This window comes from Dermacentor silvarum, chromosome 3 (genome assembly GCF_013339745.2).
Source record: "Dermacentor silvarum isolate Dsil-2018 chromosome 3, BIME_Dsil_1.4, whole genome shotgun sequence".
Classification (NCBI taxonomy): Eukaryota; Metazoa; Arthropoda; class Arachnida; order Ixodida; family Ixodidae; genus Dermacentor; species Dermacentor silvarum.
In genome coordinates, this window is record NC_051156.1 from 47,835,739 (window position 1) to 47,848,658 (window position 12,920).

The following is a 12,920-nucleotide window of genomic DNA, read 5'->3' on the forward strand; positions in this document are numbered from 1 at the left end:
AGCTAAAGCTTCTTGACGCCAAACAACAGGGACAGCGTTTCATTCGGCTCTTCAAAAAAGCGTTGTCGCTCCCCGCCACACTTGCGAAGGTGGTTACTTAAGTTTGAAGTTAGGGAAATGTTAATAAATCAGAATTGTATAGATCTCAGGCGGTTGACTGGAGGCGACTTCTAACTAGAACATTCCCCAACCCGGTGCACCTGCATCGAGTCTACCCCGAACTATACCGAGATGACTTGTGCAAATTATGTAGCACAGAACACACCACCCTAGAACACATTCTATGGGATTGCGCACATGTTTAGGATGAATATGCAGTCTCACCAGAACAGCTTGGGGCGCGATGGAAACCCGCGCTGATCAGCTCAGATCTGCAAGATCAACTATGGGCCATCCAGCGAGCTTGTGAGGCGGCCGGGAAACAGGGTCTCTCTACCGCCCCTGGCGCGGCTTAGGCCCAGGCCTCAATCCGCTGGTCTAAATAAACTTGTTTCACTCACTCACTCAGAAATGTATAGCGTTATTTATCTACTTACATAAGCAATGTTTACTTATAATTTGTGCTGCGCCGTAAATTCTTTTCTCATTTTCCTCAAAACACCTTCTGTTTTGAGTTCTTTTGCTTTGTTGTTCTGTTGGCTGACATACTGCACCAGTTTTTTTTTAAATTGCATTGCTTAATCTCGTTGACGTGAATTCGCAAGACATTGTAACTGCGTTTTATTTCTCTTGTATCTGTCTTGTTAGATTTGCTCACGATAGTTTGGCCGTGCCAGTTTGGTTTGCTTTTCATTCGATTTTTGCCTTTATTTCTAATACGCCAGCGTAAATCTTAATTTTGTCTTTGAGAGTCAGTCAGGTATTTGCGTTTACACTAATTTCATTCATCGATTTTTGCATTTTATTTCAGTTTGTGTGCATATTATCTTAGATATTACTGCAAATGTGCGTTTACGCCTTTACGAATAATTCACAATAAGCTTTCGCTAGCCTTTGGCTATACACCCGGGCGTCTTAATTTTTTTGACAATTACTTTGTATCTCTATCTTTAAACAAAAATGATATAAATAGAGACTCATGAGCGGATACACAAGTGCTAACTTCATTGGAACACTTTCGCGTTCTACGAACAAAAAACCTCTCACTGTAATAGCTTTAGTGTCCTTGGTCTGCGTCGGTCAACCTTCCAAATATTCCATCGCGTATAGTTTTCCGCTCAAATGCAGTCTATTGTTCGTAGCCTCAAAATGCGCTTTTTGTTCGGAGAACAAAAGGACGGCGCTAGAATTCGGTTTCTTCAGTAGAGTTATTCATATTCTCAGCTAAGAAGAGGTACAAGTGCGCTGTCGTTCTAAACATTCCAATGTCATCAGAGATACGTCGCGTAGTTTTTCGCGAGATTTCGTCTTCTTTTTTTCAATACGATCATCAATATTGTTCCTAGCAGCACAGTGGGGACGCTTAGGTAAGATCTCTTGCAGTGCTCCTAAAACCTTGATAATGGGATCCTAAATGCTTTAGGTTCGTTCAGTAAAAGAGTGGTCTTGTTGCTTGTTGTATTGTCACATATATTGCATAAAATACTTGTGGAAGTGAGCCATGGTGTCACCGAATTATATGTATTCTTATTTTGCTTGAAGATCTTACGCTGCAGCAAGCACATGTGCGCAATTGTACACGTGCACCTGTCCATCATTTTGCCGCAACAGGTATTCTCTTGTTCCGCAAAAAAAAAAAAAAAAAAAAAAACTAGTGAGAAGAACTTTCTTGTAGAAGGCACGTCTATACGAAATGCTGTACACGTACAAAGGGCTCATTTGACAGACACAAGTCTGGAGATCTGCGTGCTGAATTCAGAAGGCCCCGCTGCTAAGCATTAGGTGAGTGTGATATCAAGTCGGCTTATATGTGCAAACCTCCTTTGCAGCTATGGTACAATTGATGGCAGCAGCAATAAGGCAGGTATCTAATTTTTGTGCGAGCGTAATCACTTTTATAATGAAGAGACAAGCACCATGGACGTCTGCCATGTTACATCTGCAGGAATGCCTAAGTGGTATTCTCGAGCGGCGTTGGTGTTCAGCGGCTGTGCTGGATTATGCTGACAGTCCACAACGCAGACCGCAATGAGTATTTAGTAAGATAACTTGCTTTCTAGGCAGCCTGTTCCCTGCATTTGTTATTTTCTTTCATATGCTGCTGATCCTAAGGTGATTTAGCAGGCAGGCACTTAAAAGTGGATATAGTTTTTTTTTCGGAAGCGTCTCTTTATGGATAATAAATATTTGGTTGAAGATACACAAACGAAAAGGAGAACAACAAGAAATTTGTACTTTATTGCACTTACTGCAGTCAAGTTTGACCAAAAGAGTAAAATAAACAAGTTGGTAGAGTACGAAAGCATAATACGAGTCCGCAAAAAATAACAAATAATTTAGAAGAGAAAAAAGTCGCAGTTTTGCCAGAAAGGCGAAGAATCTATTGCGATCGGAATCTTAGAGCGCTGTAAGAAGTAAGCATATTAGTCTTACGTGCCGTTTAAACTTGTAAACTTAGGCGTACTAACTAAATGAATAAGCATGGTGTCACGCTCGCGCAAGCAAACATGAAGGCGTCTCACTCGATGACCTTGAAAACTCGCTCTCAAAACGCTGTAGTGAGTAAGCGCGGCGGCAGCACCGAGCGCATTGACCTTCGTCCAGCCGCTGGCATCAGCGTGAACTAAGCCGCGAAACACAGCTCAGAGGACCCTGCCTCCGCCGTAGATAGCTTTCAAGATACAGCCGTCGGGACGGGAGCGCGCGGCATAGTACGTGGCCTCCCCCCTCCCCACCCCCCCCCCCCCCGGAGCTTTGCGGAGCCTTGCTGTCCAGTGGGCGTGCGCGGTCGGTCGGGCGGCGTTGAGTAAACGCCCCCCACCCCCCCTCCTAGACCCCAACCTCCCTCCGGAGCATTGCGCGCGACTGGAAGACGCCACGCTTCCTTCCCGCTTCGCTCTCTTGTGTGCGCGAGATTGAGCCACGATCGCCGGCTCACCCTCTCACGGTTTCACTCGCACATCGAGCGTACGGCGCGCGGCGACGGTTTTATCGCCCGTGGACTTCATACAGAACCTCACAGTGACGGCGACGGCATAAACTCGCCTGGAGTTCCTATATAATTAAATAAAATACAATAAATATGTGTGCACACCGCATAACCCGAATAGTGGAATGCGAGAAAAGAAAGGACGTACAAAGCTCGTCAAATCCGTGAGCGTATAACAAATTCAGAGATACAAATTCACGTTTATGAATCCGTTAGGGGTAAGAGACGAAAAATAGTGTTGCAGGGTAAGGATTTTGCTTTCAATACCTGATAAAAACAGGGTCAGAGACCAACTTTCATTAGCATACAGAGGATGGCCATTACATTTTTATAGGTAATGGCGAAAAAGGAATTCGCGAAAGAATCTCTGGCAAGGGCGTACTCAGCGAGCATTCTTGAATGCGTACGCCTGGCGGCGTAGTCAGTTTCGTCCGTATTTAACAGGTTATGTGGCGTCACATAAATTTTAAGACAGCTAGGTTTGTTCTGAGTTGGAGAGTAAACACGAAGCAGATTTCAATCGCATATTCTAGGATTGGTCTAACATATATATGTCATAAGCCAGCAGTTTAATGTTTCTAAGGAACAATAGGATGCCGCGTCGGATACCGAAGAATCGCCTGAGTGCGATGGAAGTCATCTGGTCTTCAGGAGTGCTCCGTCTAAGGTGTTCGCTAATTATCTTTTTACATATTTGTGACCGACATTTGCAGTCAATGCCATGTTAATATTGTGCAATAATAATGATTTTTTGGTCCGGCAGTATTGTCAGTATGTCAGACAGTATTGCCGGCTTATATATTCACATGCGCCATGCGTGGACTTGGCGGCGACTCCTCTAGGGTGGCGAAGCGTGTCTAGACGAATTAGAGTGCCTCAATAACAGCGGGCTTAGTATCGAGGTGCTCTAAGCTCGAATACTCGACACGAGCTATGCTGCATACATGCCACATAGCGTAAAAGCCGGAATATAGGTCGAACTTTTTTTCAAAAAAACCATTGCGAAAAGTCGACCCTCGTCTTATATACCAGACATCGGCGGAAAAACTACGGAAGTATTGCAACAATGGGCAGATGAAGTAACAGCCGCCTTCGCCATCGCACTCAGGCTGCTTTTAGACATTTTGTTTCAAAATGAGCGGAAGCCGACGGCAATTCACCGTCGCCTTCAATAAAAGGGCGATTGAGCACGCGGAAGCGCACGCAACGTTGACGTGGGCTTCGTATCGTGCGACCATCGAACCGCGTGTTTGTCAGCACCTTATCATCACGACACGGAGCAGCATTTACTGTGACTATTCTGCAACCGGCTGAGTCGCATTTGTTTAAAGCTAAGGGCGTCTTTCGGTACTTATGCCATTGAAAAAGAGTTTTTTTTTCATTTTTATAATTGGTTAGTTGGGGGGTCGACCTATATTCCGGTTCGACCTATAGTACGGTTTTACGGTACATGCGGCATTCTAGTATTGGCGATACGGTGTGTCGGTACATTGGTTAGGTAACAATCACGTTTACTCATTAGCGCCCAGTGTACTTATGAAAGTACAGCACTATTTTCTGTCGTAAATAGTTAAAGATGAAGCTTACTGTCTTTTTCAGTTCGCCCTTTAGCCATGATGTGTGCTTGTTTTCAAAGCACATACGATGATTTATATTTTGTATCGTTTAGCATATGTTTGGCTGGCTATAATACCTTCAAAGAGGTTGTAGATGTAACGATAGAATAAGAGCCACGTCAATGTTAATTTTTCTCTAAGTCGATTTCTTGCCGCAGACAAAATGACCATGATCTCTTTTCAGTAAATAAATTTCGAGCAATGTTTAAGTAAACTTTGAGTAAATAAGAAATAAATTTAGATATCGCAAAAAGATTGTTACGCCAACGAAAGGCATTTATTGATACGCCAGGTAGAGTTAGTCGCGATGGCCTCGATCAGCCAAGTGCCCATCGAGATTGAACCAGCCAGCCGCACGTCCGCCTTCTCCTCCCGTCTTGGATGCGCCACGTCCTGTTGAGGCGTAACACAAAAAGGCACAGAAGTGTGACAGAAATTAAAAATAAAGATCATTTATGCACAATTTTATTACAAGTTGGGAAATAATTGGAATGATACAGTAAACATCAAATACAATGCATCTGACAGATCAGAGGAGCTATGTAATAAAGGTAGGCTAACCCGTATTGGTGAACCAGAGGCGGTCCCCATCTCAGATAGCTCATTATTAAATTCTACCCGAAAATTCACCGAGCAAATCGTTCACCGGGTTCGAATGCAAGAAAACCAATTGCCATCGTAGGGCAAGCCACCAGAATGTTGAATATTTCAACCTTGTTGCGGGCCGGAATTTGTTATAAAATATCCGTAATATACCGATAATGTTATCAGTGTCTGGCACTTAGCAAGCGACACCATAGCACTCTGCTATTCTCGGCTGAATTGACATGTCAAACGCTTCAATAATAAAAACACTTTCCTTTCATCTATCATCGTGCAGGCCACGTCTCATTCACGCCTATGATGGGAGTGACAAGAGGTTACTGCATTGTCAGTAACCTTTCCACAAGCTTCTGAGGAGTTATGTGGTGGTATTAGTCGGACAGGAAGCAGAAGTACATAAAGAGCGCCCGACCACTTTGGCAAAATTGATAATAGATCCATACAGGTTGTAGAGCACATTATCAATAAGCGTATGGTCAAAGGCGTATACGTACAGAATAACTATCACTGCAAGATTATAAGCTTGCAACCTATAGTTACGGATAGTGCAGGTCAACTTCGAGAAGTGTTCTCTAATGTTTATGGGGAACCAGCGCTTAAAACTTGGTATGCCAACAGCAGCGCAGGGACACATAGGCTAGTAAACAGAGGAAAACAGTTACCAGCAGAGATGCTCCAATTTGGCGTCAGCATAGCCAGCTCATCTGAGGGCATACGTCTCCAGTTTCTCACGTTACTGAGCATTGTCATGCCTTAACAAAGAAACGCATGCTCTCCTTGCAACGCGCATGGCCACGGACAAAGCTTGGCTGAATGCATCGAATAAAGCTAACGGTGATAAACGCGCGCGTATCTTATCCCCCCCCCCTCCAAAAAAAATTCTGAGGACACCTAAGCACTTCTTATGAGTTGTGAATGCGAAAGAAGTGATGTCCAATTGAACGCAGCTGAGCGTTCTTTCGAGTTTAGCACGGTGAGGTAATTTTTTGGTAATACTCCTGCCCCCGCCGTGTAATGAAAGAGTCCGACGACGATGGCGGATTGCGCTTCCTGCTTCTTCGCTCGATTTGCTGTGTTCTTACGCTCGCATACTTCGTCTGCGGTGTACTGGCGTAGAGCGGCCATATTTCGCTGCAGCCGAGGTTGTAGCCGCCGACGATGTAGATGTTTCAGACTCACTAGCGCACCCAGGATCTCTTCCAGGAGGGAGGGGGGTTCATTTTTGTGGGTGGGGGGGGGGGGGAGCAAGCACTTTGCATACTATGCAGTTTCCTTGCTTTAGCCAGAGGAATAATGACTAATAATTATAATAATATTGTTACGTAAAACGACACAAGGCAGGACTATTGACGCTGTATTTACAGTATGTGAGAGACACAGTAGCCAAGATGGTGGACAGCCACCAGCACCAGAGAGAACCGTCTTCTTCCTTGCCTGCCTCAGGCTGAATGTCTCTCTCGTAGCATTACCCCCGGCGGTGGAAGCGCCGTCTCGGCGAACTTCACACATTGTCGTTAGAAGGGGGGTAGTAGGCTTTCAGTCTGCTGACGTGAACTATGTCACTGGGAGCGATCGCAGGCGGTAAAGTCGGAGATACGGGAACAATCTCGTAGGTGACATCCGTGACCTGGCACACGATTCGTTAAGGACCCGTGTATGGTGATAACAACTTCTGAGACAAGCCAACACGACGGAATGGAAACCACAGGAGAACTAAGGCACCAAGGTGACCAGCAGTTGGTTCGTTGTGAAGCTCATGCAGGACCGTTGAACGCAGGTGTTTAGGCACAACGAGAAGCAGCTCAGGGCCATCTGATTGGACGTTGCGACGATAAAGTGTGCCATTCACGAGGGCGACACGCGCAGTGAGGCATCGTTAGGTGCGGATTCCAGACAGTCAATCAGCGATCGCAAAGAAGCATCACGACGTTGTTCGTCACCAATCTAGACAAACTGAGACATAGACATAACGCAGGGGTTAGGTTCGATGTCTGATCCGTCTGGTTGGTCAACAGGGTAGCGGGACAAGTAGTCCGCGTCCAGATGGAGGCGGCCAGACTTGTAGGTAACGGAGTAAGAGTACTCCTGAAGGCGCAGCGCCCAACGACCAAGGCATCCCGTGGGGTCCTTCAGTGAAGAAAGCCAACAGAGAGCGTGATGACACTGACAACACGGAAAGGGCGACCATACAAGTAAGGACGGAATTTCGAAACCACCCAGACAAGGGCAAGACATTCCCGTTCTGTAATAGAGTAATTGCGTTCAGATTTCGATAGGAGACGACTGGCGTACGCAATAACACGATCAATGCCTCGTTGGTTTTGGGCTAAAATTGCACCGATGCCCTGACCACTAGCGTCTGTGCGCACTTGCGTGGGAGCAGCAGGGTCAAAATGGGCAAGAATAAGTGGAGTCATTAGGACGGCGATGAGCTCAGAGAAGGCGACAGCTTGTAGGGGACTCCAAAAAAACTGGACGTCTTGTTTGAGAAGGTCAGTGAGTGGACGTGCGAGCGCTGCAAAGTTTATCACGAGACCGCGAAAGTATGAACACAGCCCCACGAAACTACGAACGTCTTGGAAAGACCGTGAAACGGAGAAGTTCGTGACAGCGCTTACCTTCGCTGGATCTGGTCGGACACCGGAAGCGTCAACGAGGTGGCCTAGCACAGTAATTTGACGAAGAGCGAAGTGGCACTTCGAGGAATTTAGCTGGAGGCCAGCTCGTCGGAATATTGCTAGAATAGTCGAAAGCCGCTCAAGGTGTGTTGCGAAAGTGGGGGAGAAAATTATCACGTCCAAGTAACATAAACACGTCGACCATTCAAATCCTTGAAGCAGTGTGTCCATCATTCTCTCAAAGGTGGCTGGTGCGTTGCAGAGGCCGAAAGGCATGACTTTGAATTGGTAAAGGCCGTCAGGAGTCATGAAGGCGGTCTTCTCGTGAACCAGGTCGTCCACAGCGATTTTCCAGTAGCCATATAATGACACCAACGATCATAACGATGTTTATTTCTTCAGCGTTTTACGCAAAGTAATTTAAGCGTGAATGAATAAATACAAGACAGGGATAGAGTGTTTTGGTTAATGAGTAAAATGCGACCTTAAGCCACCTCCTGAATTGTAATGGCAATGTGAACAGAGCACTGAAGCTACACAAACGTTGGACTGGTGGGGCTGCACGCTTTGGGGGGTCGGGGGGGAGTTTTAACTCGGCCTGAGGGGGGGGTTACAACACCGGAAACCCCCACCCCCCCCGTCGGTGCGCCACTCAGACTCCATACCGGTAAATGCTGCCCTAGCCAGCAAGTGTGTGGTAGCGTCACGCCAGCGCCTCACGCGCTTGTAAGATGGTGTGGCAGCCAATGGGAAGTTAGGTTGTGTTTTTTCGCTGCTACAGACGCCGCCGGCTTTTCCGCTCAATGAGCCATTTTGTTGCTTTCAAATGAAAATTCCTGCTATTCTCGTGATCTCCCTACCGGGCGGTGTCAGGATATTTAAGTAGCATTATGAAAGTGCCGTAAATATCCGTAAGAGCCCTCCACTACGGCGTGCCTCATAATCAGAACTGGTTTTGGCACATAAAACCCTAGAACGAACGAACGAAACAAAGTGCCGTAGCACTACCTGGCCAGTGCTGGTTCCCAATAGTCTTTTAGATTGGAAAACTCCTTCAGTACTATTATTTTATCAGTAAAATTAAACTACTGGACGTCACAGAGATTGCGGTATCTGGTCAATATTACCAATTTTTGACGGCCTTTTAATGCGTGGGTACTGCATTTCAAGTACATCCACCAACCATGTTTGACAACGATATATCGTTATTTTCGTCTCATACTTGCGGAAATCCGGGCCAGGTAATACTGTTTCAAAACACGTGCTTGCACAAGCTTATTAACTGTGTTAGTTAGGTTACCCTGAAGCTATTTATGTTTGTCATTTATACTGGTGTCAATAGCTTCAGCTCAATCATATATATCATCGTCATTAAAATCAGCCTATTTTTATACCCACTTCACGATGAAGGCCTCTCTCGGAGATCTCCGATTACTCCTTTCTTGGTCTACTTAATTCCAACTTGCGGCTGCAAATTTCCTAATTACCTCATTTGTCCACCTAATTTTCTACCGTCCTAGACTGTTCTTCCCTCCCATGGCACCTATTTTCCAACTATAATGGTCTACCGGTTGTCTACATTACGCATTACATGTCCAAACAAGCTCCATTTTTTCTCTTATTGTCAACTAGAATATCGGATATCCCCGTTTGCTCTCTAACTAATCCCGCTCTCTTCGGGTCATTTAAGTTTACGCCTAACACTTTTCGTTCCATCACCCTTTGCGTGATTTTTAGCTTGTTCCCGTCGAGCTTGTTCGGAAACTACCAAGTTTCTGACCCATATGTCAGCAGCGATAGAATTTAATGACTGTGCACTTTTCTTTGTAACGAGAGTGATACAATCCCAGCCAAGATTTGGTAATGCCTACTGTATGCACCCAAACACATTTTTATTCTTCTGAAAATTTCCTTCTCATCGTCAGGGTGGTCTGTGAGTAATTGACCTGGATAAACGTACTCCTATACAGACTCTAGAATGTTGACTGGCGATCATAATTCTTGTTTTCTTTAGAGGCTATTGAGCATTACCTTCGTCTTTCTTCATATCCATCTTCAACTCCACTCTTATACTTTCCCTGTTACTGTCCGCAATCATTTGTTGTAATTCGTCCCCATTGTTTCTGAACAGGACAAAATCATCTGCAAACCCCTGTTTGCTGAGATATTTACCGTTCATTCTACCTCCCAAGCCTTCCCGTTCTAATTGCTTGATTACGTTTTCTAAGCATGCTGTGAATCGCATCGGACAGAATGTGTCTCCTTGCCTGACCCCTTCCTTGATAGGAAACTTTCTAGTTTCCTTGTGAAGAACCGATGTAGCTGTAGAATATTTAAAGATATTTGCCAAGATATTCACGTGTGCCTTCTGTACTCCTTGATTATACGCAATGACTCTATGATTGCCGGTATCTCTAGTGAATCAAATGCCTTTTCATAATCTATGAAAGCCACATAGAAAGGTTGATTGTACTCCGCAGATTTCTCAAATACCTGATTGATGACACGGATGTAATCCATTGCAGAACATTGCTTGCTGTAGATACCCTGGTCGCTTGGTTGATTGAAGTCAACTATTGAAATTTTCTCGGTGAATACCTTATGCAATACCTGAAATCAATCTAATAGCCCTATACTTCTTCCATTGTTTAACACGTCTCTCCTTATGGATTAATATAATGTTGGTGTTATTTCTCCAGCTCTGGGGTACACTTGAGGTCATAAGGCATCGCAAAGAAGAGCCGAAAGCTTTTGAAGTTGAACATATCCTACATCTTTGAATAAATCGACTGTTTTTCCATCTTCTACTGCAGCTTTTCCTCGGGTCATGTCTTGCAAGGCCCTTCTAACCTCATCACTAGTTAGATAAGGAGCCTCGGCATCCTGTTCATGACTACTTTGAATGAAGGTAGCTTGGCTGCTCTGCGCACTCTACAGGTCGGTATAGAATTCTTCCACTGCGTTTACTATAATTTCCCTGTTTATCTTTCAGCGCATACATCTTGCCTTGTCCTATGCCAAGGTTCCTTCTCACTAGTTATAATTTCGAATATCCTTTACTTTTTTGTTCGTAAGTTCTGACCGCTCAATGAATTCTATCTGATCTCTTGAATTTGACATTTTCATGCTTTGTCGCTTCTTTATTAGTTCCTTTGCTACTTGGGAGAACTTACCTTCTGGTTGCCTTGGTGCCTTACCTGCCACTTCAATTGCAGCTTCTAAAGTAAGCCTAGTTACGATTTCATTCTTTACCTCCACGTTGTCTTCACCTTCCTGTTCTAAAGGTGCATATTTTTTTGCCAGCACCAGCCTGAATTGGCCTGCTTTTTCCGTTACTGCGTCTGGGTTGGCCTGTTTCTTCTTGACCAATTTTACTCTTTATCTCTTCAAATTGAGAGAAATCCTAGACCTCACTAAACTATGGTCACTGCACTTAACCCTACCTAACACTTATATTATGCTGGGATCCTTCATTATGCTGGCATCGGCAGAGAGTATGAAATTTATTTATTTCTTGTTCCTGCATTAGTGTCTATTCACGCCCACTTCCGGGTACTGCACTTCCTGAGGAAGGTATTTATTATTCAAAACCTGTTCTTTTCCGCGAATTTTATCATCATCTCTCATCAAGTGTGCATAAAATATATGCCGTATTTGCCGATTCCCTGTTCCTCTGCCTGCTTTTCCCTCACTTTTGCTTTCATGTCACCCATCACTATCGTATACTGAGTTTGCACCTTTCGGGTTGCTGATTTAAACTTACAGCGAAGCAGTCTGTGGCTAGAGCTCCATGCATTTTTTGTATCCGTGAACAAATCGACGCATGCAAAAACTCAGCATCCGAATTTGATGCGAAGTCGCCTCATTATATGCAAAAGCTTATACGTCTCATCACTTTGATAAGCATTGTCAGTAGATTAGTTACCATCACCGGAGTATTATGTTTACAGCTCACCACTCTCCTAGTCACATCATCTTCAACGAGACGACCGATTACATATAAAATGAAAAATTGAGAAAAACACTTTAGCGGAAGCCTACTGATAGCCAGCAGTATATAGACTACACCAGTCATCACCCATGACGCTGCAAGCTAGGAATTTTTGTCAGACAAGCAAAACGAATAAGAAGAATCTGTAGCAAAGACGACGATTATATCCACCGCCTAAATGACCTTCAATTAACACTAGCGGAACGAAACTATCCACAAACTCCTCTCTACCGGGCTTATGACGTCGCCTCAATGTTAGAGAGGCAGTCGGCATTAGCTAAGAAAAAACCTACACCAGAATCGGATGGACCGCCAGCCTTTATAACAAAATACTTTAATGCCATCCCAAGCATAACCAACACCCTACGAAAATACCACCCAATATTATCAAGTAACCAGCGTCTGAGAAAAGCGTTCCCGGATGTGCCAAGGGTTACCTATCACCGCAGCAGAAACTTTAGACTTGTTAGTGCGTGCAAAATTCAGCCAACCTCATTCCCCCGTAATAAAAGCATGCTATCGCCCCAGGTGCAAAACCTGCAGGCACATTAAAAGTGACCTTAAATCTAAAAGCAACGCAAATAGCTGTCCACACGAAGTGAAAACTAGCTTTACTTGCACTACAGGTTTTCCGGCCCAAATTATACCTAGCACCAGCTGTTTTAGTCCAAGCGCCAGTCAAATTAATCCATACGCCACACATTTATTTCCAGTGCCAACTAATTTAATCTAAGCGCCGTGTATTTTAATCCTCACGCCAGTCAATTTAATCCAAAGTAAAGGTCCACTTGCGGGGTGTTATAGATAGTTCAAAATAACGACGAAATGTTATAATTTTGCGCGGACCAAACATAACTGCAGAGAATTCTTGAAGAGCGTTGTCATGTGACTACAAAAAATGCTTTGATTCATCATGGAAATAATGTACTGGTATGTACATTATTCCACAGCTACCTTGGTTCTCCACAAGAAAAGTAGAAAGTTACCTATCAAGAAAGGGGTCA

The 12,920-nt window shown here is 44.5% G+C and overlaps 1 long non-coding RNA gene across 1 annotated transcript in view; it reads left to right on the plus strand.

Moving 5' to 3' along the window:
• The first annotated feature begins 1,784 nt into the window (after nucleotides 1-1,784).
• Nucleotides 1,785-12,920, plus strand: part of LOC125943775 (uncharacterized) — a 105,079-nt gene continuing 93,943 nt past the window's right edge. Inside the window, exon 1 of the long non-coding RNA XR_007465886.1 lies at nucleotides 1,785-1,881. This is a non-coding gene — a long non-coding RNA (uncharacterized LOC125943775). The remainder of the gene's footprint in view (nucleotides 1,882-12,920) is intronic.